General features: G+C 43.8%; 1 protein-coding gene across 2 annotated transcripts in view; it reads right to left on the bottom strand.

Annotated features, from left to right (window-relative positions):
- sulf1 (sulfatase 1) overlaps positions 1 to 26,166 on the bottom strand; it is a 116,941-nt gene that overhangs the window by 56,065 nt on the left and 34,710 nt on the right. Inside the window, exons 2-3 of one of the 2 annotated variants that reach the window (XM_048266558.1) lie at positions 25,457 to 25,545; positions 25,220 to 25,294 (exon numbers count right to left, since the gene is read on the bottom strand). The exons of the other annotated variant lie outside the window; for it this stretch is intronic. The gene's annotated coding sequence lies outside the window, so the exon portion shown is untranslated. The remainder of the gene's footprint in view (positions 1 to 25,219; positions 25,295 to 25,456; positions 25,546 to 26,166) is intronic. 2 annotated transcript variants of the gene reach the window in all.

Raw genomic sequence — 26,166 nt, 5'->3', positions numbered from 1 at the left:
TGATAAAGGTAGTTAGTAACTCAATGTTAGTTGCAAGGAGGGTAGAACTGATGACTGAGGAGGGACAGCAAGCAAGCTGGCAAGCATGGCATGAGGGAGGGAGGAAAAGAGGAAGAGGAAGAGAAAGAGAGAATGAAAGAATGAAAGAATGAAAGAAAGAATGAATGAGTGGTCGTGCTGGGTGTAGCTTCTCTTCCTCTGTTCTTTTGCACGTCACCCTTTGTTTGATATTCCTGATGAAACACTGGCGAAATATTCATAATGAAACATTTCAGTCACTCATATAAACGTTTATTTTTCCAATTAAACCAAACCCAACCAATATGGATTTTAATAAAAGCAGAGGAGTGATGACGTGTGATCCACTTGCTTTCATTAAACTTGATTTGTTTGTTATTTGCACTTTTACAAGGAGATGTGTGCTCAGTTTCTCAAGTAGCTGACGTACTGCTCTGGGAGACAATGAAAAGGCAAGGAGACGCGATCTGCTCCACAAGGCGATCAGAGCCATAGCATGGCCTATTGCGGCCAACTGGAAAACAAATAAATATCCTGAGTGTAACATAATACTAACAAACAGGGGGCTTCAGACCGACCACGCTCCAAATGGAAAATCAAACAAAGTTCACACACAGGAGAGGAGCTCTTGGGATAATCGAAACAGACACGTTCGGAGTCTCAACCCAATCTCTGGCACGATTCAGAAGGTCTCAGACTTTAAAAAAAAAAAAAAAAAAAAAAAAAAAAAGGGAGGGAAAGTGCAAGGGGGACTCGACACATGGAAAAAAGAAAAGAAAAGCACAAAGATGACTCATACCCCCAGAGAGAAGAGGAGAAAAGAAAAACGGATAAAAACGTTTTTTTTTTCTCCCTGAAAGCATACTTCCGCCTCGTCTAGTCATCTTTGTCTGCAGTCATACATTTTTTAGAGCTGTCAGGCAGACGAGAGGTCTAATGGATTCAGTGCCAGTGGCCCACCTCCCTGCACCCCCCCCGCTCCCTCTCTCATTGTAATGCCGTTCCTAGCCTTCCATCATCCCTCTCGCCTGCTCCGACCTCTGACCTCTGGCTGTACAGCAGTAGAAATGTGACTCATTCAGAAAGCACCAATGTGGGCAGCCCTGCACAACCCACTCCACATAACCGACTCCTGTCTCAACCACCCACTGGGGACTGAGAGGGGGCGTTGGCTGGGATGGTAGAGGTAAGGGGTGAAAGTAGGCTGGAAAAGTCCATCTCAATTTAAAACATGCTGCAAGCTACAGTATCAGGCTGCCGTCTATGAGCACATCTGACTCAGTGCAACAGTGTCTTCTTCATCAATCAATACCTGAACGACAAAACATCTTAAGGCTATGTTCAGACTAGCCTTCAAGTTGCCTGCGTCTGTTTTACATTATAATCCAATGGAGTACACTGTGTAGTAGACTGGTCAATAGCACTTTTTAAATCGCTGCCACTGAAAAAACAATTTTGCAGATCAGAGCGTTTTTTATTTTGAAGTTGAAAAAAGTTAAACTTCTTAGGAAAAAAGCAGCCTACATCAACCGCTTTTATGACAGCTGAGCAATTACAAGCTGAATAAAGAGACGTTCGTAAGCCATAGCAACCAGCAGAAATGGAGACGATAGAAACTGGATATGTACCAACATTTCTGGTCAGTGTGAGCCTATATTGACGCTTGAAAAACTAGCATGTTAGGGGGTCCGATGTTCCCCAGGTCCTACGTTCCCCGCTTGGTGTTAGGGTTAGGGTTTTAAAAAGGGTCCTATGTTCCACGGTCCTATACAAAGCAGGGAACATAGGACCCGGAAAACATAGGTACGCTCCCCCAGCAGTTTTTCAAATAAAAAAAAAAGTGTCCTGACTAACTTTTCTTGTAAAAAAAAAAAACCCAACAAAACAAACGCTGGTCTGAACGTATCCTAAGAAATACATCACACCCTTATGTTACCATCCATCCAGCCATATTGGTAGGCTATCTTCATTCACATATAGGCTATCAATGACAAACTGAAACAAAGTAACTTTATTTGTAATAACAAGAAGCCATGCAAAAAGAAAGATAGGCGATACCTTTTAAGAAATTAGGGAATGCTACAAATCTTTCATGAGTTAACATATAGGCATTTAAATAATAATAATATTATTAAATAATGTCAATAATACCAACTCATGGACTTATTAGTTGTACTTTAGACTGGTATTGTACATGAATACAGTTTGTCCTCAAGAGTTATACAAATTAACTAATGTAGCCTATTCAATTGTGATAACAAATCTCACTCCAAGCTATATGAAGCAATGAAGCTTGTGGTAGTGGTAGTAGTAATTTAAAACTACTTTCACCCCTGGTAAGCACGCAGCATTGCAAATAGTCCTATGGAGGTGGTCACTATGTGAGCAATCACCTCTCGACAACAGAGAGAGAGAAAGAAAGAAAGAAAGAAAGAAAGAAAGAAAGAAAGAAAGAGAGTGACAAGGAAAGAGAAAAAAAAAACTCCAAAACACTGGCGTCACCTGGTAAAGATACACACAAACGCTTGCAACATTCTTCCCCATTTCCCCCCAAACATGGATTAATGGATGTGTATATGAGAACAGCAGTAGGGAGCTTCCACTACTAACAGAGGTCAGAAATTCTCACTATTGGAAAAATGCAGGTTGTGTGTGTGCTGCGGGCATATCAGCGCGCCTATCCATCTGAGGAACATGACAGCTTAAACGTTGGCTAGGCCAGCTGGAAACGGCCTAGACACACACACTGTTTGCTCGGCGCACAGACGTAAACAGAGCCAGAGACGCAGTGGAAATAAGCAGTGTATTCCGTAAGCCCCACTGTCTCTTCCAGTAAGCCTGTCCCCATTGTCTTCAACTTTTGACCAAAACCGCTTTGCTGTATTTGGGGTTCGTATTTGTGCTCAGTGAAAACCAGTGGAACAGTAATGTTGACTTTCAAAACTTCCTTCTGGGGAAAACACACACACACACACACACACACACACACACACACACACCAAAAGGGAGCACTGGTGTCAGCTTGGAAGAATAATTTGCTGTGTGCGGAAGTGGATCCCTAATCCTCTCAGGGCCGCGAGGTGAAAGCCCAGAACAAGAGGGGAGACGGGGGGAACCCTTCCGCCACGGGACCACATCCTAAACGGCCTGCTAGGATATAATCCCTAAAGGCATGCCTCCACGCAGCCTATTGAAAGCAAGAAAGAGGGAGAATCAGGATTTGTGACGGACTGATAATGCATCCCCATAATCCCTCACTCTTCCTTGATCCACTGACCCCCCATTCACATGGGCAATCAGACATCACCAGGGCAACCGTAGAACTGCTCCGCACACGATTCTACACTTGATCTACTCCGGTGTCGGCTCCTACCTAATCATCAATGTGGACAGGAAGGCCTGGACATAAATATGTCATCTAGATAAAGTCTGGATCAAGGCAGGTCATAAATATACATCATGACCATGGGGAATAATGCTTGCAGATAAACTAGTACAGTCACAGTTGGTGGAGTCAGGATGCTTCAAAAGAGAACCCTCTGCCGGCTCCACAGGTGGCTACATGCTCCAAGCTCATAATACGAGTCTGACAGGAGATACAAAGGTCCAGAAAACCCAGCAAAGCCTTAGTGCAAATCAACTGACAGCCAACTGTGTGTGTGTGTGTGTGTGTGCGTGCGTGCCTGTGGGGACAGGTGGAAAAGCCAGTGCTGACCGATCTTTTGCCAACGGAAATAAAGAGTAATTGCACACACCCATATGCACGCATTGCAAGCACCAACAGTTCGTATGTTCTCTCCCACTCTTGGGTCGATTCATATCAAATGTGCCAGCTCCAAGCTGTCAGAGATTGGTGAGTGTTTATTGCTCACTGCAGCCTTTTAAGAGGCGAGTGTTTTTTGGGAGAGTGGGTTGGGGTGGGAGGCAGTGATTTATGATTGCCTGGGATTGCTTGTGTGTGTCTGTCTGTGTCTATGTGTGTGTGGTTAGGTGGGGTGGGTGCCTGCACTGTGGTAGCGCTGGGCAAGGTGATTTGGGATTGGCACGTGGGGAGGAAGCTCTTTATTATGCTGGGCCTGCTGGTCTTCACCAGAGCCTGAGCATGGGACACATCTGCTCAGCAGCTACCTGGGATTGTTTGTGTGTGTGAATGTGTGGGTATGCAAATATGAAAGTATGTGTGTGTGCATGCATGTGTGCATTTGCACGCTTGTGTGTGTCTGAGTACGTGCAAGTATGTGTGCGTGCGTGCAGAGTGAGGTTGCAGTTGGCAGGCAGTGCACCACTAAACAACAACTGCACAAGCAGTGTGGCTCCAACCCCCGTAAGCTATTTATACTTTTATGACTGTTCTCCCCTTCAAGGCACCAGCAGCCTTTTGGGTGGAAATTGGCATGGCAGGAGACAAAACAGCACACACACACACACTTGCATACACAGATAACCACACAGACACAAGCACACTAAACACAAACTCACAAACAGAATGCCATATATTCAGTACTCCCTGCCACACTAACAAACACAGACACCCAGAAGCACACGCAATGTACATAGACACTCATCTGCAGAATTCTTTCACACACACACAGAAACACAAACACAACAAACTTAGTCATCTCTGCAATGCACACGCGCGCACACTCTGACACACTCATTTAGCTCTCTGTCGAATTCTCCTAACACCTGGCTATTTATGAAGTCTGGAGTTGAAAGGGGACATTATGGCCGCTCCACAAAGAGGACTGTCTGCATTTTAGCCGCAGAGAAGCAATCCTCAATGAAGGCAGCTGCTGTGCTGAAAATGTCAATGCCTAAGTGACCAGTGTGTGTGTGTGTGTGTGTGTGTGTGAGTGTATACTTCTGTAGGGAGTCTGAAGTGTGTGTGTGTTTGTAATTGAGCTGCAGAAGGAAACCCTCTCTTATCATTCACCAGGCTTCACACACACACACACACACACACACACACACACACACACACACAGACACAGGGTGCCAGTTCAATCACTGCTGAAGCCATAAGAATGTCTTCACATGGTCAATATGACTTTGCATGATATTCCAGTAATGACAATATAATGGCTTGCAAGAAAGGCATGTTGGACAGGACTCATCACCACAGAGCAAACACCCGATGCCACAAAATCACAACAAGAAATATCAGAGCCCAGACAACATAATGGGCAACGCTGGCAACAGCCATCAAGCTGATTCAGCTTCATCAGATCTTCTCTTTTAGACTAACAACGGGAAGGCAAACAAGAGCACAAACAAACAAACAAACAAACAAACAAACAAACATCACCGTGAGAAATTCCTGTCTAGAGCGGAGCCTGTGTATGGAGTCTGCAAATCTGTTCAGTTACCAAAGGTTACTAAGTTAGAGTTCAAACCGGTGGATTGTCACCGGGGAATTAACACTCACTGCAACAGGAGGGGAAGACCGCAGGGGTTTAATGCCAGGGATGTTCACAGAGGAGGAAAACAGCCATCAGAGAAGAAACATGGAAAAGTTGAAAAGACATGTGTCTGTGTCTGAGAGAAACTTGAGACAGTGTGTGTGTGATCGAGTGAGTGAGTGAGAAAGAGAATTTAAGAGAGTACACGGACAATTGAAGTAAACAAACAAATAAAAAAGCCAGGGCTACATAGTTCTGGTCTATGAGAGTCGACCCAAAGCCCAGCCACTCCTGTGGGTGCATCCTTGATCTGTGCTTGTGACACATTGGGTTTAATCTGGATTTGCATTTCCCTGCTTTGATCACTAGTGGGCAGAGCAGATGGGAATGTCATATCGCGCAGAAGTGAGACTAAATCGCTCATGTTCATCAGAATCAGATCAGCTCCAAAATGTTGTGGGTTTGTCCTTGGACCATGCTACACTTTTCAATCTTGCTTCATGGAAATTGGGCGAGTTGTTTCTGCGTAATCCTTAACACAGGCGGACAGACAGACAGACAAACTGCACCGAAAACATGATCTCCCGGTGGAGGTAACAGCAGCAGACCGATCCCTGCCCTAATCAATCATGCGTGTGTGTGTGTGTGTGTGGTTGTCAAAGGCAACTGGCTGAAATGACAGAACTGTGGCATATGTGGGTGTCATTGGGCACTCCCACTGCACACTTTTATCAAAGGAATGCAAATTGGGCCACGTCGGCAACCTTTGAGGAGGCAAAAGGGGGGTGGGGAGGGCTTCAGCCTTCTAACAGGTGCAAATTCCAGTGATTCTCCCCTCTTTGGGAAGTATTGTACCTGTATCAAAACACACACACACACACACACACACACACACACACACACACACAGGAATGATGGCCAAAGCAGATTTTGGACAGGTATAACCTCTCTCTGTCTCAGAAATTTTCACATGAAAAGATTAAGAACTTGAGGTCAACCCCCACCTCATAATTCTCTAATCCAGCCTTTTAGTCTAATACAGGTCTCGCTGTGTGTACTAACACACACACACACACACACACACACACACACACACACCTTCAGTGCATGTTCACAAACAATGCTGCTTCAGGAACAATGAAAGGGGGAGGGGTATTTAATTGGCTACAGAGTTCAAATATCAACAAACTTTCAGCAGAATCAAGAACTACTCCTTTAAACTCCGTGTTGGACTCCTGGCCCCATGCAGGCCTACTTTTCCCTTCTCTAGGGCTGACCTGTGTGTGTGTGTGTGTGTGTGTGTGTGTGTGTGTGTGTGTGTGTGTGTGTGTGTGTGTGTGTGTGAAGTGTAAACTCCCAGGATCCTGAGAGAGGCACGGCACAGCGCTGCCGAGATGCCACCTAAGTGCTAATTAAGGGGCCATATAAACAAAGCGCCCGTAAACAAGGCAGACCAGGATATGACAGGGGAGCAGATGCCTCAGTGTGTGCGTGTGGGTACTGTATACATGCACACATTTCCGTGGGATGATGAGGGAAAAAGGAAGAAGTGATCGAGTACATGCATGAATGAATAAAAGGGGGAGAATGTGAGTGTGTGTGGGTGTGTGTGTGTGTGTGTGTGTGTGTGTGTGTGGGAGTGGGAGTGTGTGTGTGTGCGTGCGTGCGTGTGTGTGTGTGGGAGTGTGAGTGTGTGTGTGGGAGTGGGAGTGAGTGTGGGAGTGTGTGTGTGTGTGTGTGTGTGTGTGGGAGGGAGTGTGTGTGGGAGTGGGAGTGAGTGTGGGAGTGTGATTGTGTGTCTGTGAGTATGAGTGTGAGTGCGTGTGTGTGTGTGTGGGAGTGTGCGTGCATGGGGGGAGTGTGAGTGTCACTGAGAGTGTGAGTGAGAGAGTGTGAGTGTGTGTGTGTGTGTTTGGAATGTGTGTGTGTGTGTGTGTGTGTGTGTGTCTGTGTATGTGTATGTGTGTGGGAGCATGTGTGTATGGGAGTGGGAGTGAGTGTGTGTTTGAGAGTGTGTGTGTCTGTGTGTGGGAGCATGCGTGTATGTAAGTGGGAGTGTAAGTGAAGTGTGTGTGTGTGTGAGTGGGAGTGTGTGTGTGTGTGTGTGCGTGTGTGTGTGCATGTGTGTATGTGTGTGGGAGTGAGCGAGCGAACGAGACAGAGCCTTTTACGCTCTTTCTACTTTGACCACAGAATAAAGAAGTTGTTAATCATGATGATTGTTTACCCGAGTCTTCTGCCACACCAGCAGTCCACACAAAACTGTGCAGCTTTTGTGTTGTTTGAACATGGGCAGAACGCTAACACTAGTCAGCATTCAAGTCTGTGAGCGTGTAGTGTAGTCTGATAACAAACATCCTCTAGTCAGCATTCAAGTCTGTAAGTGTGTAGTTTAGTCTGATAACACACATCCTCCATGGGTAGCCTGCACATGAGCTCTCCTGCTTCAGATGGAACTTTAGCATCTCATCTGCCCTACCATGTGTAGTCTAGAATGACTTGTAGATCCTAAACTAACAAATACACCTCTCCATTTAATTTTCATTAATATATTTCTATTACAGTATTTTTTATATTTCTTACTGACCTTACTGTTTTTATTCTAAGACAGTTAAGTGAGTGTTTTGGTACTTTGAGAGTAATGATTAACCGGAGTCAAATTCCTTGTTTGTTTACGCCAGTGGTTTTTAAACTTTTTTTCTGGCAACCCCCCAAAAAAACATGGGCCAAGTCTCGCGACCCATTTCTCTCTAACTGGCGGAATTTGGTTTCGAAATGTTGCAAGATGGGCATTGGAAGCAGAGGCAGAAACTGTCTTCTCTCATAGGCAGGCTATGTCAACACCAAAGACATTAATGTCAATGGCAGCCTTTGACTAAAAACCTTTAGAAAAATCCAGACAAATAATCCAGACAAATAATTTTGCAACCTGTCCAATATTTTTAGCGACCACCAGTTTAAGAACCACTGGTTTAGGCAAACCTGACCAATAAAGCTGATTCTGATTCTTGATGTAGTAGCCCATCAGGTTCACATCACACTCCCAGCACAGCAAAATCAAACCCCATATTTATCATCTTGTTAAAAAAGTCTATTTATGACAATGTAGCATGAACCATTATAAAGTGATAACACACAATATCAGTGGTCCACATCATCAAACAGTACCATGCAAGCAAAATGTAGGTTTAACTATAATGTTTACAATTTAGAGCTTTAAATCATAACTCAATAAATCTCAATCACTTTTGTTGCAGTTTGTGCTTGGTAAATGTTTTTTTGAGGCTTCCAAAAAGCCAAGAATGGTCCCAGGGATTTTAGAAATGTGTGAACCCTGGAGTTACAGAGTATGTGTGTGTGTTTATACATGCATGATGTGAATATGAGCTTGTGTGTGTGTTTATACATGCATGATGTGAATATGAGCTTGGACATTTCAGTTTTGTTGTGTGTGTGTTTATACATGCATGATGTGAATATGAGCTTGGACATTTCAGTTTTGTTGTGTGTGTGTATGAGAGCACATGAAGAGTAACAGTATGGGATACTGTGCGAGAATGTGTCAGTGGGACTGACACAACTGGAAAATGTGTGTGTGTGTGTGTGTGTGTGTGTGTGTGTGTCTGTGTGTATCTAGGTGCTGTGTGTGTGTATGCATGTGCTGTGTGTGTGTATCCATGCGTTGTGTGTGTGTGTCTATCTATGTGCTGTGTGTTTGTGTCCATGCACAGTGTGTGTGTCCGTGCACTGTGTGTGTGTGTGTATCTATGTACTGTGTGTGTATGTTTGTTGTGTAATGTATATAAAAGAGGAAGGAGGTCCGGGCATGCTGTGCCCTCTCCCGTCCCACTGGTGGCCCGGTAACACCCCACTGAAGTGTCAGACCTCCCATGAGGGGATTAGTCTTAAACAGGGATCACTTCAGCTTCAACCAGCCACACAGGGTCAACATTCACTGTACCTAACAGCCCTTTTGATAATCCAACAGTGCATGTGAGACACACACACACACACACACAGAAGCTGATTTCACTTCTCAGAACATGGCCATGACAGCCTTTACATTTACATCGTATACATGAGAAAGTTCAACTCCCTGAGATGGAAAAAGAACAAAACAATACTAACTCTCCAACAGCTCTTCCCTGCAATTCAGCGAAAAAAGATGCGTGCATGAACAGACACAGATCAATTCTCACGGCACAGGCCTCCCGTGGAAAAGCCATCTCATAAACACCGGGAGCTGCTCCAGCTCTGTGCAACAGACTGTCTTTCCAAGCAAAACCTCCAGAAATCCCTCCCGAGACTGGCGCTTCGCCTTGGGGCAACCTCACTGGGAACGCTGGTGTGCAAACACCATGCGAACAAAGGAGCTCCTAATAATCCAATTAAGGACATCATTTCCCCTAGTACACATTCCCTTAACAAAACAGCCACATTAAAAAAACACACTAAATCAAAAGATTGTAGAGAGAAAGAAAGAGGAGGGATGGCTGTGAAGGCAGAGAGGAGAGGAGAAGAGGAGGAGGAGGAGGAGGAGAAATGGGGGGCAGCTTTCTGTGTTCTCTTCAGCCACGGTGCTGAATAAAATGCAAACAGCGCTTTGGAGGGCAGCTTTAGATCTTAGCAAACATAGTGGGGCCCCACAGTTGCACTGGGTGACCAGAGGGGCCACGCTGGAAGCAGGCCCGAGCGTCCGGCAGCTTGGATCTTTTGTAGTGCCTCGCTGACACACAGCCAGGCGTCTTTCTCAGGACATGCCTGCATAAGAATGAGGTGAGAAATAGAGAGAGAGGTGGAGAGACAGAGGGATGAGAGAGAAAGAAAGAGAGAAAGTGTCTACACTTGTCTCATCTCCCTCATGCTCTTCTCTGAAGTATCTGAATGATGTGTGTAGATATTTTCATGTGTGGGTAGGAGAGAGTTCAGAGTGAGTTGAGGAGTGTGTGTGTGTGTGTGTGTGTGTGTGTGTGTGTGTGTTCTAGAAAGGCACACATTAAAACTACACTGAAGGTGACTGGTGCTGGTTTGGATACGTCAGATCTACAGCATATCTGGGTCTTCTTTATTAGTTTTTAAATAAATAGATTTATTATAAATAATAAATAGATACTTTATTCATCCAGGCAAAAACGTTGGGCCATCTTGATAAATGCCTCATGAGTCTGATGAGTAGGGGTGTGAATCTCTCATGTAAAAGACGATACGTTTCGCATCTAGATACATGGGCACGATTCGATAAAAGAAAAGATACATGTTTATAAAAAACGATTCAGTACGATTCGATGCGGTTCAAGAATGGAAAGCATTCTGAAAGATTTTTTATAATTTGCTCAAGGTGCACATTCATTTTATATTATCAATTATCATGGTCATGGTTGTCAATTAGGCAACAAAATGTGTGAATATGATTATCTAAACTGAGGTTTGTTTCATATACTGTATTGAAATGAAAAAAGAATAGTCTACATTTCAGTAAAGCACAGCAGCCAAATACAGCATAAAAATACATTTTTATAGACTTTACAGATTTTATAGAGTTATATCTGATTGTTTTCATGGAGCTGTAGCCTTGTTGAGGTAAGACAATACCGAAATAAAATAAAACAGTGCTTAAGACACTCTTGGCCTTTTCTCATATAGGCCTCGCCTACCCTACAAGAATAAAATAGGCCTACAAATCAATGAACTCTCTGGGCTTATTTTGTTCCAACAGTAGACCTAATGCAGAAACCTAAAATGCCACAAGTCTGAGTGAATATGAACAAAATCATTGGCTAATAATTTATGCATCATTTTAGCAGCAAGGGCCAAATTATTATTTAACATTAAGGAAATCCCTTCATCAAAGGTAAGGCTACTCAACAGACTATCGTTGCTGTTTAGGAATGCTATAAGTGCTTAATTTCGCGCTGGATTTCGAAAAACAAAAGCCGACCGAGTGCAAGTTGTCACATGGTTAACTTGCAATAGATGTATGGGTAATGAGGTCATTTGACAACTTTGGGCAATGATTTGTAACCAAAAACGAACTGCATTACCCACAATTCCGTGCCACGTATAGTTTCAAAACCGGAAGTGGGATGAACGCGCTGCTTGGAACGTAAATGAGTCTGAGCGAGCAGAAAAGGTTGTGCACCAATTCATGACAAGTAAATCGATATAACGACCAGTTCATTTCAGTTTTTTTCCGATACGGGGCTTCACGTATCGATGTAGCTGTATCTTACACGTTAAAAACGGATACCGATACGTATCGGTTAATCTTTACATCCCTACTGATGAGTCATGAGTACACTGTGAAAGAAAAAAAAAAAAAAAAAAAAAAAAAAAACTTTTCATTGTATAGACACAAACAAAAAAAAAAAAAACTCAATTCAAACTGTTATCAGGAAGTCTCATCCAAGGGAGAATGAAAGATTGGAATTATGTTCTGATATCGTTTCGTAAAGAGACATCTTAATCCCTGATGACTTTCCCTTGAGATCAAGCCGATCATCTTCCCTCACTTCCTCTCCCCTGCTCTCGGCCTCCATGTCCCCCACTAGTCCGTCTACGCTCCGTTGAGATCAGTCCGCTCAAATCCGCTGCCTAGCGGGGCCCGAGATCCCAACACTGATGGCAGCCTGAGACTCAGTGAGACTCAGAGCATGTTGAGACACACTGCCTGCAGGCCTGAGAGAGCCCTACCTGATTTCCATCCATGTCAGATCAGGGTCAGATTAGGGCTGAGCTCGCTCAGGAGTCTTCTGCGTGGATGGGAGAAGAGAGATTCTCATCCATGCCAGATTTCTAACAGAGGCCTGTATTCACAAAGCATGTTACTTTAGTGCCAAGAATACTCCTAAATCACACCAAAAGGTGTTTAAACGAGGAGTTTTCTCTTAAAACCTTTTCATGAAGGTGCGACCAACTTAAAGGTAAAATGACAACTCTTAGGATAAGGTAAGGGCGCCGTTGCTAGGGTTGACATCAAATTGTATGAGTATTGGAATCAGAATTTTTATGTTCACAAGTAGTTTATGTCCTGATGTTCTCATTTATGCTTCTTACCATTCCTTACATTTACAGTCAGAATTATGATTGGAGAGAAGAAATCTTTTTCTCTGTTGTGTTTTTCCACATATGAGATCACTGTTTGATTTCATTCTGTTCCTGTACTGTCCTGTGTATATCTTTGTGTGACTCTGTGTTTAGAGATAAGGGGGAATATTATGGTTTTGCAATGTTTGGCTGTTCTGCATGGGTGCATCCCCTACGTCAGTCTCTGCTCTGGATTACCAGGTTGGCACTAATCAGGGTCTAATTCCACCATGGGATGACCAACACCATCTCCTGTTAGCCTGGAAGCACACTTAAACCCTCACTATTTCCTTGTTTAGTTAGAGCAGCTGGATCTTTTTGCAAAGTCATGCGGTCTCTCCCTTGATGTGCGTCATTGTAAATGAAAGTCTTTTCCAGATTTTTGTTTTCCTACAATTGCCTGACTGGGTCTTCATTCATCTGTGGTATCAAAATGGCCATCAAGCCCTGATAAAAGACCAGAGTGCAGCCAGATCTGCATTGAGTGTGCTATAAGGCTAATGCCGAGATTACCCTGCCCAGCAGTAATAGTACCAGCAGAAGTGGCAGATTTCCTACTGTTTGCTATGGTTCAGCAGTGGAACAGTTTGACACAGCCAACTGGGGGCAAATATTTTGGGGACAAATGGGTTGAAACTGATCAAAACGGTTCACATGAGAACTTAATAGCTTGTTGGTTTTACTGGTATTTGTTGAGCACCTGGCAAAGATTACATCCTTGGCTTTTCCTCCCATCTTCCCTAAAGGACTAGGAGATCTCGAGAGGCCATCCCCGCTCTCCCCCTCAAGACGTTCCTGTTCATTTCACTTCCCTCGACTGACCGAACATCCATCTGATAAGGCTGTCCAGGAGCCTACAACACCACTGCTTCCAGTCACAGGGCTCGTGGGACTCCCATCAAGCTTCTGCCTGGACCTCATTTCTTAGTGCTTTCTTTCCTGATGTGGTTACAGAAATGAGAAGGACAAGGGCATGCACAGAGAGAGGCAGAAAGAAGACCCAAGCACAACAAAATAAATCAACAGTTCAGACTGCATATTCAAACACATACTCGGCTAGCCGCAAAAATAATGCAACGGCCTACATCAAACAAATAAATTATGTCTTTTCCTCCCCTCGTTTCATTGCTAATGCGGTTCCATCAAACCAATGGACAGTAAATCTCCATGGACACCCACACGGAGTGGGAATGACGAACGTACCCGAGCGCGACCGCCCATGTCGAATCCCGAGAACCGGAATCTGACTGAGGTGGGGGTGGGTAAACGTGATCCGGAGCCCACGGAGACGCCTTCTTTCCCCCTGGGTAAAGCACCTGATTCCTTTCCTGTCTCTCATTTCCTGCTGACCCTCGGAGGCCATATGGCACAGCAATCCCCTCTAGATCCATAACTTATTGAGAGAAAATTAAAAGACTGTCAGATGAAAGAGTCAGGCCCTCACACATACAGTGTTACCCGTGGTACCCATCTACGTTTTTGGGACTGAGTGACATACACGCTTAATCATCATTGTCTGGTCAACATCTATGGTAGGAAAATGCTTATTTGTATCAGAAAATCTTGAATCTAAAACCTATTCAAATACTATCTGAATATGTCTAAATCTATCTGGTTGTGGTTTCAGTCATCTGTGCAAGCCAAAATATCATCCTCTGATCTGAAAAAGTATTTTATCGAATTCCAAACACTGAAATGTATTTGGTCTGGGATAAATCAAAATTTTATTTATGCAGAAAATCACTGGAAAGAGACATCTCAACCAGCAACCTAATATATACGATACAAAATACATCGTCAACATGAACTGCTTTGGAGTAAAATTTATATACATGCACACATCCCTGAATGAACTTTGAGAAGGTTCATGTGCAACTCTAAAAATACAAAAATATGGACTCGGTTTGCTGTAAGATTAATGTCCCAGGCTCTGAAAAGACATTGCTTAAAACCATACGCTCAAAAAGATAGATAAACCATTTTGAAGGGTTTATGAATATTTTGCCACATTATAAGCGCTGTGTGAAATCAAAGATCAGGGGTGACATAAAAGAACATGTCTGCATAAACTGGAATAGATGCTATAAGGAAAGGTAATGATTTTGTGAAGCTGCACAAAAATGTGCCAGTTGTGGAGCACCTTGGGATTTGTTGTAGCAAGAATGAGGACAAATGACTAGATAAGAGACTTGGCAGGTTAATTAATTACTGCATGCTTAAGCTATTGACAAAAAAGAAGCCATATTAGTTCAACATTCCTGTTTTTCAGAGACTTTCACGGAGTACCAAGAACCCACAATGCTCCGCGCAGATTTGAAAACCTATATGACATGGAGCAATGCTCTGATACTTTCTGATGGCACCTTATGAACATATTTGTATCTGAATACTTTACCTCTACTTCTATTTCTGATGTTCATTGCCTGTCAAGACCATCTTGATTCAATTACAGCGACTGGCAGAAGTGACATCAAACACACCCACTCAGTTTTGGGCGAGGCTGCAGATTCTCAGCTTGTAAACACAACATCTTGAATGCTCTGGCTCTGTACTGATGTGCCAAATGCTTCCCAAATGCGCATGTAATCCCTCTTCGCTGTGTCGACCTCTGTGGACAAGCGCGGTCCGAAAACTACCCACCAACCCCCACTCACTGCTGCTGACCCATAACCCCTCCATCGAAAAAACCTCACCAGACCAAACCAGCACAAGAGAGTGGCCCAGAATGGTCCTAGAGCCGGAGAGGACAGAGGAGAGAACTGAAGCCCTCTTCACTGTGATGGAGAAACAGAATGATGGTGGTGCTACCTATGTTATGACGTTCCAGACCATTTTGGGTATTGTTGGGTGTGTAAATAAAAGAGATTTTATAAAAAAGATCTTTCAAGAGTTTCATAGAACCCAATAGGGGCTTTTATAGGTACTTGCTAGAACACATGGGTATAACAAAAGGTTCACATTTTCTTCAAAGGGAAGTCTGAAAATTGTGTTCTGAGTGCATATTCTGGACATACAATTTACTTCTCTTTTCTCCAGCAAGTCATGTGACATAGATAGAAATGATAAAGTCTCCCTGCAGGAGATTCCAGGTATGCTTAACTAATCAAGAGGCAAGAGAAACCCAAAAAATGTGGTGTGCCAGATCTTCCTGAGCAACACTTAAACATGATGCCCTGATGGAGTTGTGTCCTCTGACAGCAGGAGATGTGGAGAGCGTCCGCCCTGCGCTTCAAGCGGTACCAATTGGTCCTCCTACTGCTTATTGCTGTTCCCTCGCGCCATCAACAACATGGCACGTTCCAGACCCCTGCATCTACGGCTTACTAACCACCAGAGCAGAACCTCTGTGGAGAGGGAGAGTGATCTTCTCCTGAGAGCTTGGCCTCTGCATAACCGAGGCATCCAAAACCATTACTCAAGACTACTGAAGCTCATCCACACAGCCACAAGCTACAGTAGACTCCGAGCCAGCTGGACCAAACCTTGCCGCAATCTCAAAACGAATTGAATGTGCTTCACACACACAGAGACACACGGGGGCCGGTTGGCCGCCACGTCATGTCAAACCTTCGCTCCCCTGTCTCAAGGCGATGTTAATTTATGCCAGAGCATGAAACTCTCCAGCAAGGACACGCTCACACTGCAGTTGACTGACAAGGCCAATAGACTCAAAATCACTTACAGGCTCTCTGTTTGAGATGGAAGTGTGTGTGTGTGTTAGACAAACTTGCTCAGCTGTGTTTAAGCCAAGATTGAAGAGTCAATTGTCGAGGGCATGCAAAATTTAACGAGCGTCCATCTGGAGAGCAGCATAGAGATTATTAATAAAGCTATTTGTAAACAGCGTTGTTTGCACCTTCTTCATAAATGAAAAGCGAGAGAAAGGAAAGCAATTTCAACTGAAAGCAGTTTTACCTGAGTTAAAAGTCAGACCATAACCCTAACCCTTTGTCAATGAATACCATGGGCGGCCATAGGCAATAGAGCACTATTCACAACACAATGACCTTGCTGACTTCTCACATAGCTCAGGCTGTGGGCAGAGTCAGTGACCTTTGACCTGGGGGAGGGGGCACATAGAATAGGAAAGTCCTCTTCCTTGTTCACTTTTTAAAATAGATCCCATTAGACGCTGGGCCTACAGCATAACCACTTTTTGCTGACCAAGACTCTGAATATGAGGTTTCATTTCTTAGTTCAAGATGAAATTCAAAGTGTATGAAAACTGCACCAAAGAGGTTGCAAAATAAATTGCAATTTCTCACACTTAGCACCTTTAGTGACAACCCTTCAACCCTGTTTGTTTTTTTGGAATGATGAGTTAAGTTAATGTGAGTGGCCACTGCTTGGTTTGGAATGAGCTTAACCTGATCTTCCAGGGATGAGACGCTTTCAACAGAGAGGAGACCTGCGCTGCAACCCCCTATCGCACCGCACTCTGATGTCATCTCTGCAGGGGCTGTCATTCAATGCGACCTCGGTGGAAAGACGGGAAGGCCAACTTTTGAACTCAGAAACCCAAGACATTGCAGGGCAGGTTCTAATAACCCTGCGATGCTCGCCATTCATAAAACAACCATGGAGCCAAACCTTCCCTCACTCTCTCCTTCCCTCTCTCTCCATGGTGATCTCTGGAGTTAATTGTCCCAGCCCCTGCAGATCCGTTTGCGTTTTTGTGTTTGCTCCCTCTACCATGACACCATGCGCTATATTAAAATGCATGAGGCTCTCTCCCCACACAAGCACTAGCTCAGGGCTGTGGCTCAGGCCCTGACCATCCTCGAAGACTGCAACTCCAGATAGGGACAAGGCAGACCTCCTCCGACTGCATGTCATTATTCATCACTGGGAAAGAGAAACAAGGGCCTCGGCCAGCGTTTGGGCAAGAGAGCGCTGCACTGTTGACCCAAGAGCGGGCATTAACAAGTATTAGTGACAGGATGGCTTACGGAAACATGACTCCCGGTTCATTTTGGCAAGGGTTCCTTGCTGGCAATGGCCAAGACAACCCCCCTTCACCCCCATTATTCTCCCCATTCCACCCAGTCATTTCTCTATGCCCTCCTTTAGAACAGCCTGAAAGGAAAGACACAGAGAAGCTGGGGAGTGGGATGATCGTGAGGGGCTCTGTGGAAAATAAAAACACCTCTTGCTCTTTATTTCGGACCCTGTCCCCCCTGAAAGTCATTCAGAGAGGTAGTCTGAGCAGAGGCCAGGCACAAATATCTGGGGAAGAGTCTCCTCACTCTGGTGCCAAGACAAATGAGGGACAAAGGGGCTTTTCAACAAACTAAGAATTTACACACACACACACCCCTCTGAAACCTCCACCTCATCCCTTGGCTCCCAACCCCCACCTCACTTTGAGCGTGATGGTGCAGAGAAGCAAAGCCAAGAGGCCAGGGCAGCGGTTAAATACATCTGCAAACATCTTTAGCGTCGGAGATGTTCTGCCTGCTCAACGGCTTTAGAGACCTTCATCACACTTTGGAAACCGCACGTTACACTCTTGACTGCAATCCAGAAGACCCATCTTAACAACAACAACACAAACCTCAATAGGATTTTCATGCTATCCTGTATTTATTCTGGAAATTAATTTGGATTTCTGATTTATTGCATTGAGGTCGATGTATATCTGAAACGTAAGCTTTGTACACAAGTCTCCTCTTTAAAAATGATTTAAAGCATTGGGAAGCACTTGGACCTCCTCGGTAGCAAAATCCACTAAGCAAACCCTACACATACCAGTCATTACTTGCAAGTTTGTTCTGGCCAGTCTTTGTCTACAGAGAGGTTATCAGATTGGAGGTTAACAGGCCTAGTTCTGTGGGAAAATAACCTCAGGGACAATCCTAACAAGGCAGGTGTCTTGTTTAGAGGAGGAAAAATGACCAAGAGTTGGAGAACAGAAAAATAAACAGAAGAAGAGTTGAACAGAAATATACACATCTAATTTCTTGACCCGAATCGTTTTGTTCAAATATCAAATAAATCAAATATCCTGACGGAAATCTTTTGGTCGGACGTTTTTAAAGTTTAATGAACTGTTAAGAATAAAAGTCTGAAGAATGTCAGAGTCGCCCTAGCCCTTGCTCGTATTTCAAAATTAAATATTCATGTCCCACACACCATGTTCGTTGGTACACAGATGTGCTGTTGCTCAACATGTGCTCTTTGGGTAAACAGTTCCATAAATTCAGTGCGTTTGAGCTGGCATTTTAAAAACTTGTACTGCACTCACTCGATCACTGACACACACACACACACAAATGAGAGCCACTGAGCTGATCGACTATGCACCCCCACTCCACACAGAGTGAGCATGACTGCATAACAAGCCCCGAGGACCTGAATGGTTTCTCGTGCAGGGCCGGCCAGCGCAGAGAGCCCGCTCTGTGGTCCTTTCCCACATCAATCTCTCGTCCCGCGGCCCACGGCCCGCGGCCCGGAGGGGGCAGGGGTCCTGGAGAGAGGGAAGCTCAGGTTAAGAACACTGAGGAGCGACGGTGTCTCCACAGGAAGCCGTCCATAAATCAAAACCTTCCTCAGACCTGTCCGGCCAAGGCTCACTTGATGAGAACACATGTATATCGTCGCATCGGGAAAACTTATCATGGATATCCTCCAACACAGTTGTTTTTATACTAGTCCGGTTACCATGTGTGCTTCTGAAGTCATTTCATGTCATCAACACCAGCATGTTATCAGCACTGCAAATGGGCACATTTATTTGAGCCTCTTAGAGTTAAAATGCCCAATTTCAAGCCCATTAAAAAAGTTATGATTTGTGACTTCAAGGGGTTAGCCATCGAGTGATTTACAATATGCAAACAGTGCCGCCAGGGAAGACAAGGTTGACTTATTCCTGCTAAGGGCAGTGACTAACCTTCTATGGACACGGGGGCTAACATTTCGCCCTGGAATGTTTGCTCGAAGCCGCTGCAGGGGAGTTCCCAAATGGACCCGACACTCAGAGAGCTCTCTCAGGATAAGATAAGCAACCCATTCACCACTGTCTATCACAAAGCCCCACAGGATGCTGGTCCGTGTTGACCAGCCCTGTGCCTGTAAAGGAAACAGACTGGACTGGACTGGAGTTTATCGCTGATAAATTGGCAGCTACGTGCCCCTAGTTGGACAGAGGGATCTTTCGGCAGCCACTCCAAAATAAATGAAAGCTGAGGTCTATACTTTCTTTTCTCTGTCCTGCCCCCCCCCAACCCCCACCCCCACTTTTCTTTTTCTCCGGTGAAAGAGGGAGTACATTCGCATTGTCAGACGAAGATGTATGGTGTCTGGGCTCTCCTTTTAGCCCCTGGGGGTATCCTAGCCAGTTGGGGCTTGAGCCTTAGCCATCCTGCACCATGTTGGTCTCTAATAGATGGTTGGGGGCAACTGTGTGTGTGTGGAGGGGAGGGGAGCTATCTCCTACAGAATCAACACGCCTCAGTGAAAACAATAGGAGCTGTCTGGGGCTGCTTTACGGCAGAGTGGGAAGACACAAGTACACAAAGCTGACAGGTTCTGAGAGGGGGCCTTATCTACCTCACCTTACAAGAGAGGGTGGAGAGGAAGGCCCGTTCAATTACTCAATTGACTCAATTCATTGAAAGGTACAGTTCGTCAGCCCCTCTTAAGTGAATTCAATTTGTTCCCAAAAAATGTTATTTATATGAAATCCACTAGAGGACAACAACATGTCACAAACGGCTGGTGTTTCTCATACGGCATGACATATTGCACAATTTCTGAGCAATTTCGGGATCTTCCAGAGACCCCTAATTACACACATGGAGGAGGCCACAAGAAGGCCTGTTAAGTTAATATGCCAGAGAAATAAAACATGATTCGGAACATTGATAACGCATGCCTTCTTTATGTCAAGGAAGCCATGGGTAATATGCAACAGTTGGGGGGGTGGTATAGCAAGCCTCTTGCTTTTGTGTGCCGCACAACCAGTGAGGTCTGAGGCGACGGCCACAGAGTTCTCATGGGGAGCTAAAATGTGCTATTGATTGTTTGTTTGTATCCCTAAGCTTAGGAGAGAGACCGCTCTCCCTGAGCCCACGCAGCAGTGCTCAAAATAAGAACCAGGCCTGGGGTAGCATTAGTTGTGGTGTAACAGTTTTCAGCAATTCACTCCAAAAAACCAGAGCCCTGTATTTTTTTCTTCCTTTTTTTTAACCTCCAGGCACTGGAAAATGAAATGAAACTGTTATGGAAAAAACACCCCCCGCCCCTCCTTGCGTACCTACAGATGGGTGCTGAAGGCAGCTGTGAAAGTGGAAATGTGAACATGATATGGCATAGGTGTGGCAAAAAACAAAAGAGAACAAGGTTGTGTCTTTTTTGGTGGAGGATTGCAGCTCACTTAACTAAATTGACCATGTCTCATCCTTCAATAGGTGCTGTTTTCACAGGAGCGAATGGAACCACTTCCCCTTCCCTGGAATCCGAGGATAGGGAAAGACCTCTCCTCACACAGCATTCCAACCGGAGGTGTGGAGAACCAAGTCAGAAGCGGATCCAGACTGTGGACTGGATCCAGCCCCAACCTGGACTGGATTTGACCTTAATAAGGCCTGTAATGTTACCTGGCCAAAATCTGGGGCCTCATTTACAAAGAGTATAGATACTAAATTTTGCCTCAAGCTCTCACACTCTCGGTCTGATGGAATTTGATTTCAGATTTGTTTTATTTATGTATGGAGTTATTTTGATTTATGCCCATTAAAATACTGTGATGCAAACACCAACTTCCAGAGTGGTTGACCCCACTGCATTTATAGCCATTGCCACGATCTGCCACTCCAATTGTTTTGTTATGAATTCCAGATTCCAAAAGAATTTGTTTTCATGCCATTTAATCGGATAAGAGCACTTCCACCTTGCATTTACTGGAAATAACCTTTTGATGATTTTCTACTTAAATTCATTAGTAGATCCAAATCATAGGCTGGATCCGAAAATTAGGTCTAATTTTTATTCTTATTAACACGGAAAGATAGGCTGTTTGGCCTTTGCATTAGTCTGCACTCTTGAGTGGCTTTATAATTAGCATATTAAAATTAGTGGAACTATTCACGATTCCATCTAGATGTTAAAGCGGCAGTTAGCAAGATTTTTTTGATCTTATTTACTAAAACCAACACTATGCTCTGACAGAACATAAATCAGCCGGTTTTAGAAAAAAAAACCCCACTTCTACCTACACCTAGAGCCTGTTATTTGTTTTGCAAAAATCCACAGCTCCCGGTTCTTCTGGTCCAATCAGAGCAGGGCTGTGTGAGATCTGACGGTCAATCACAGTCTGGTGCAGTCTGGTGCACACTGACGAGCACAAACTCGATGAGAGGGTGCTCAGTGGTAGTGGGGGAGGGGCATGAGAGTTGTAAACATTCAAAATGTTGGCTAAGTCCCCAAAATCTGTCAGACTTGCCAACTGCAGCTTTAAGTGATATTTTTTTAAAGTTCACAAAAAAAACCATGCTTTTCCAACAACTGGCTTGAACGAATAAACTTCACCCGTTTTGTCAAATGATCGTGGTAGACCTATATGCTAACAAGTGGAAGTATAAACTAGAAACAAAATACCAGTCCATTTGACATACCTAAGCAACAAGGGGGCATCCATGCAGAAACTACTACCGACTGGCCAAGTTATAAGTTCACATTTAACCTAGCTAGTGGCTATATGAGACCGACGGGCGCCATACATACACAGTGTTCCAAACTATTATGCAAATTGGATTTAAGTGTCATAAACACGTTTTGTTTTTCAATTAAACTCATGGATGGTATTGTGTCTCAGGGATCTTTGGATCATTAAAATCAATCTCAGACACCTGTGATAATTAGTTTGCCAAAGGAAAATTACTTAAGAAGGATGTTCCACATTATTAAGCATGCCACAGGTTTCAAGCAATATGGGAAAGAAAAAGGATCTCTCTGCTGCTGAAAAGCGTGAAATTGTGCACTACCTTGGACAAGGTATGAAAACATTGGATATTTCCCGAAAACATATGCGTGATCATCGTACTGTGAAGAAATGTGTCACTGATTCAGAACACAGGCAGGTTTGTGCAGACAAAGGCATAATAAAGAAGGTTTCTGCCAGACAAATTCATAGGATTAAGAGAGCGGCTGCTAAAATGCCATTGCAAACAGGTATTTGAAGCCGCTGGTGCCTCTGGAGTCCCGCGAACCTCAAGGTGTAGGATCCTCATGAAGTTTGCAAGTTTGCATAAACCTACTATTCGGCCACCCCTAAACAATGCTCACAAGCAAAAACGGTTGCAGTGGGCTCAGGAATACATGAGGACTAATTTTCAAACAGTTTTGTTTACGGATGAGTGGCCGTGCAACCCTAGATGGTCCAGATGGATGGAGGAATGGATGGTTGGTGAATGGCCACCATGTCCCAACAAGGCTGAGATGTCAGCAAGGAGGTGGCGGAGTCATGTTTTGGGCCAGAATCATTGGGAGAGATCTGGTAGGCCCCTTTAGGGTCCCTGATGGTGTGAAAATGACCTCGGCAAAGTATATAGGGCTTTTCTCAATACAAAGTACGCTAAAGAACGGTCTCCCGTTCTTGAAAGTTCGAACTTGAAAAGTTAAGATCGTGAGTCCAGACTCTGGAGAACGCGAGGACACAGGACGCTCAAGTTGCAGTTTGAGACAGCAGCGTTTTTGCCAACGGCAGCTCGGGAGTCTAGTCATTTACCTATTGCTCTATTGGTCTACCCAGTATTTCTGACATTTACAATAAAATATATAATTCACCAGCTTGTCTAAGTTTGTTTCTCATTGATTTTTTTTTTAATTAAATATTAATAAGAATATATTCACTAGCCGATGGAGGGAACAACGCTTGAAGTTCGCAGTTTAAGTGACCGTTATGATTAACGTTAGTTGTGAAGCCTGTAGCCTACCGTTTATAGCCTAAACATGGATCGGATTGTAGCAGCAATTATGATAGGTAGGCCTATTATGCATCAATGCTGCCATTTCTCTTATGTGAGTGTCACGGCTGAGCTGACGTAACGCATTGTGGAATCTTCAATCCACCAAGTCACCACCCGATGCATCCTTGCTAAAACCAACGATTCCAGAACACTTCCGGGAATGTTATGCGTTCTTGAATAAATGCAAACTTGTGAATTGGAACAGTACTTCGGCGGTGATTGATGACGTTTCAGAATGATTTTCAAGTTCATGAGAACACAAGTATAGAAAAGAACGCATATTGAGAAAAGCCCATAGAGTTTCTGTCTGACCACATTCTTCTGTGGTACAAAAAGAAGAACAGTGCCTTCCGTAGCAAAATCATCTTTATGCATGACAATGCACCATCTCATGCTGCAAAGAATACCTCTAGGTCATTAGCTGCTATGGGCATAAAAGGAGAGAAACTCATGGTGTGGCCCCCATCTTCCCCTGACCTCAACCCTATTGAGAACCTTTGGAGCATCATCAAGCTAAATATCTGTTAGGGTGGGAGGCAGTTCACTTCCAAGCAGCAGCTCTGGGAGGCTATTCTGACAGCTCTGGGAGGCTATTCTGCAAAGACATTAAAGCAGACACTCTCCAAGAACTCACAAGCTCAATTGATGCAAGAATTGTGAAGGTGATATCAATGAAGGGGTGCTATGTTAACATGTAACTTGGCCTGTTAAGATGTTTTTGATTGAAATAACTTTTGATTTAATTTATATCACCTAATGCTGCAAATTCAACAAATGACCATTTTTAGTTCTTTACACTTATTAAATGTCTCTGTTGTGCATAATAATTTGGAACAGTGCATTTTGATTTTTTTATTTTTAAAAAAATATTGTTATCATTAGAAGGTTTGTTGATGACTTGAAAATTATACTGACCGTCATTTGCATCAACTATTTAGGAAAATCTGAGAAAAATGTAATTTGCATAATAATTTGGAACGCAGTGTATGGGGAAGGACAGTGGAATAACAGCAGTCAAGTAAGTCAAATGTTTGCTGGGTCAGAATTTATTCAGCAAAGTTGTTTCCATCTGTAATTTTGAGCATTAACATTTTTTTCGCAAAAGACAAAAAACAACTCAAGCGAGCGTATACATTTTTTGTATATCAGAACGTTTTTTTACATCTTGCCATTTAAAGCGATAATTCAAACTGTAAATAAAAATAGGTTGGTGGAGACATGGCTACTAAGGGAGGAGTATAGTGTTTGTGCACTTAATTTCATGTCAGTTGGGATGTACACAGAAAAGCTACATGAAAACCAGTTATATACATCTGATTTTTTGCGTGTGTGTGTACGCAGCTTTCCAGGTTCATATGTGCATGTTTCAGAACGTTTTAGAACATATTCTATGTCCATATTCTATGTCCATTAGTCCCCTGGTCTTGATCTGCTTTGCCTCTGGCCCTGAACCAGACCTTTATCTGCTGAAGCTCAAATCCCAAAGCTAGCCTGGCTGTAACCCAGGTCTGGCCTGGTTCCATTAGCTATGCAGAGAGGTTTGGTGGATGGCCCCGCTTTCTCCCATCAGTATATTCTCAAGTAGATCTGAATTAGGTCCTGCATGGACTTAGCCCATCCACGCCAGATGTGCTCTTGTCCAGACTAGTGTCCCTATCCTTCCACATGACACTGCTTCCATTGAAACCAATGTCAAGTACTTGTGTGTTGATGACATGCAACATTTTAGCTTTTTAAACTTTTTAATCTTACCTTCTTTGTGTTCTGCAGGTTCTTTTTAAGATGTGCTTCCCAACACTGCGGTCAGATGGTGTGCTATTAAGGAATCTGCATGGCAAAATTGTCAACATTTTTGTGTGAACACATCACATATATAATTACAACAAGAAAGTTGTTTCAAAAACAACAACAGAAAAAAAATGTTAACAACATTTCCTCCACATCACAACATTGACATCACAACAGGTTCTTTGCAATAGTCAAGCTCACCTTTAAAACACTGCAGTATGGTTTGAGTAAAGCAATTTAGTTATGGCATCAAAGCACTTCCCTTTTGATTTCACCCCAGCTCCTGTGATCTGTCAACCAGAAAAATAACCAGAGGCGACTTCAAAGGCCTGTCCACAGTGCCACGGCCCTGTCTGTAAGCCACCATCGTGTACCTCTTGCCAGAAGGTGAAAGGATCTTTTATATGAAAATTGGCTTCATTAAAATAATTGAAATCATTTGATGAATGGAAAATATGTTGATGAGCACTGGTGTCTTCACCCTTCTATATTTCGAAGCAGTATTTTAATACAAGTTTATGAACTGGACTTATGACTCACACCAGCTACATAAATAAATTCAGAGTGCAGAGAGAGAGAGAGAGACACCTGCCGTCTAGACGGTTTCTCACCCCATCGCAAAGGGCAGGAAACAGTGGGACTGTTATGAGGCACACACATGGTGTGTGTGGTCTTTTAAATGGATTTCTTCTCTAACCCATAAATTAGAGAGGGCATGAACTAATTTTCTGTGATGTGTCCATCATACAAGAGCACAAAGAGACAAAATAGTAATTATCTCAATTCGTCCCAGCTATTGTGCTCTTCATGAGAAGTCGTTGGCGTAGAGTCATAGACCAAGGGAATCCAAAGCATCCCAGCTATTGTACATAACTCAAGAGCTCTTCCATTTCAATGAGTTTGACGTAATT

Source organism: Alosa alosa, chromosome 16 (genome assembly GCF_017589495.1).
Source record: "Alosa alosa isolate M-15738 ecotype Scorff River chromosome 16, AALO_Geno_1.1, whole genome shotgun sequence".
Taxonomy (NCBI): domain Eukaryota; kingdom Metazoa; phylum Chordata; class Actinopteri; order Clupeiformes; family Clupeidae; genus Alosa; species Alosa alosa.
This window is presented reverse-complemented; position numbering and strand designations above follow the sequence as displayed.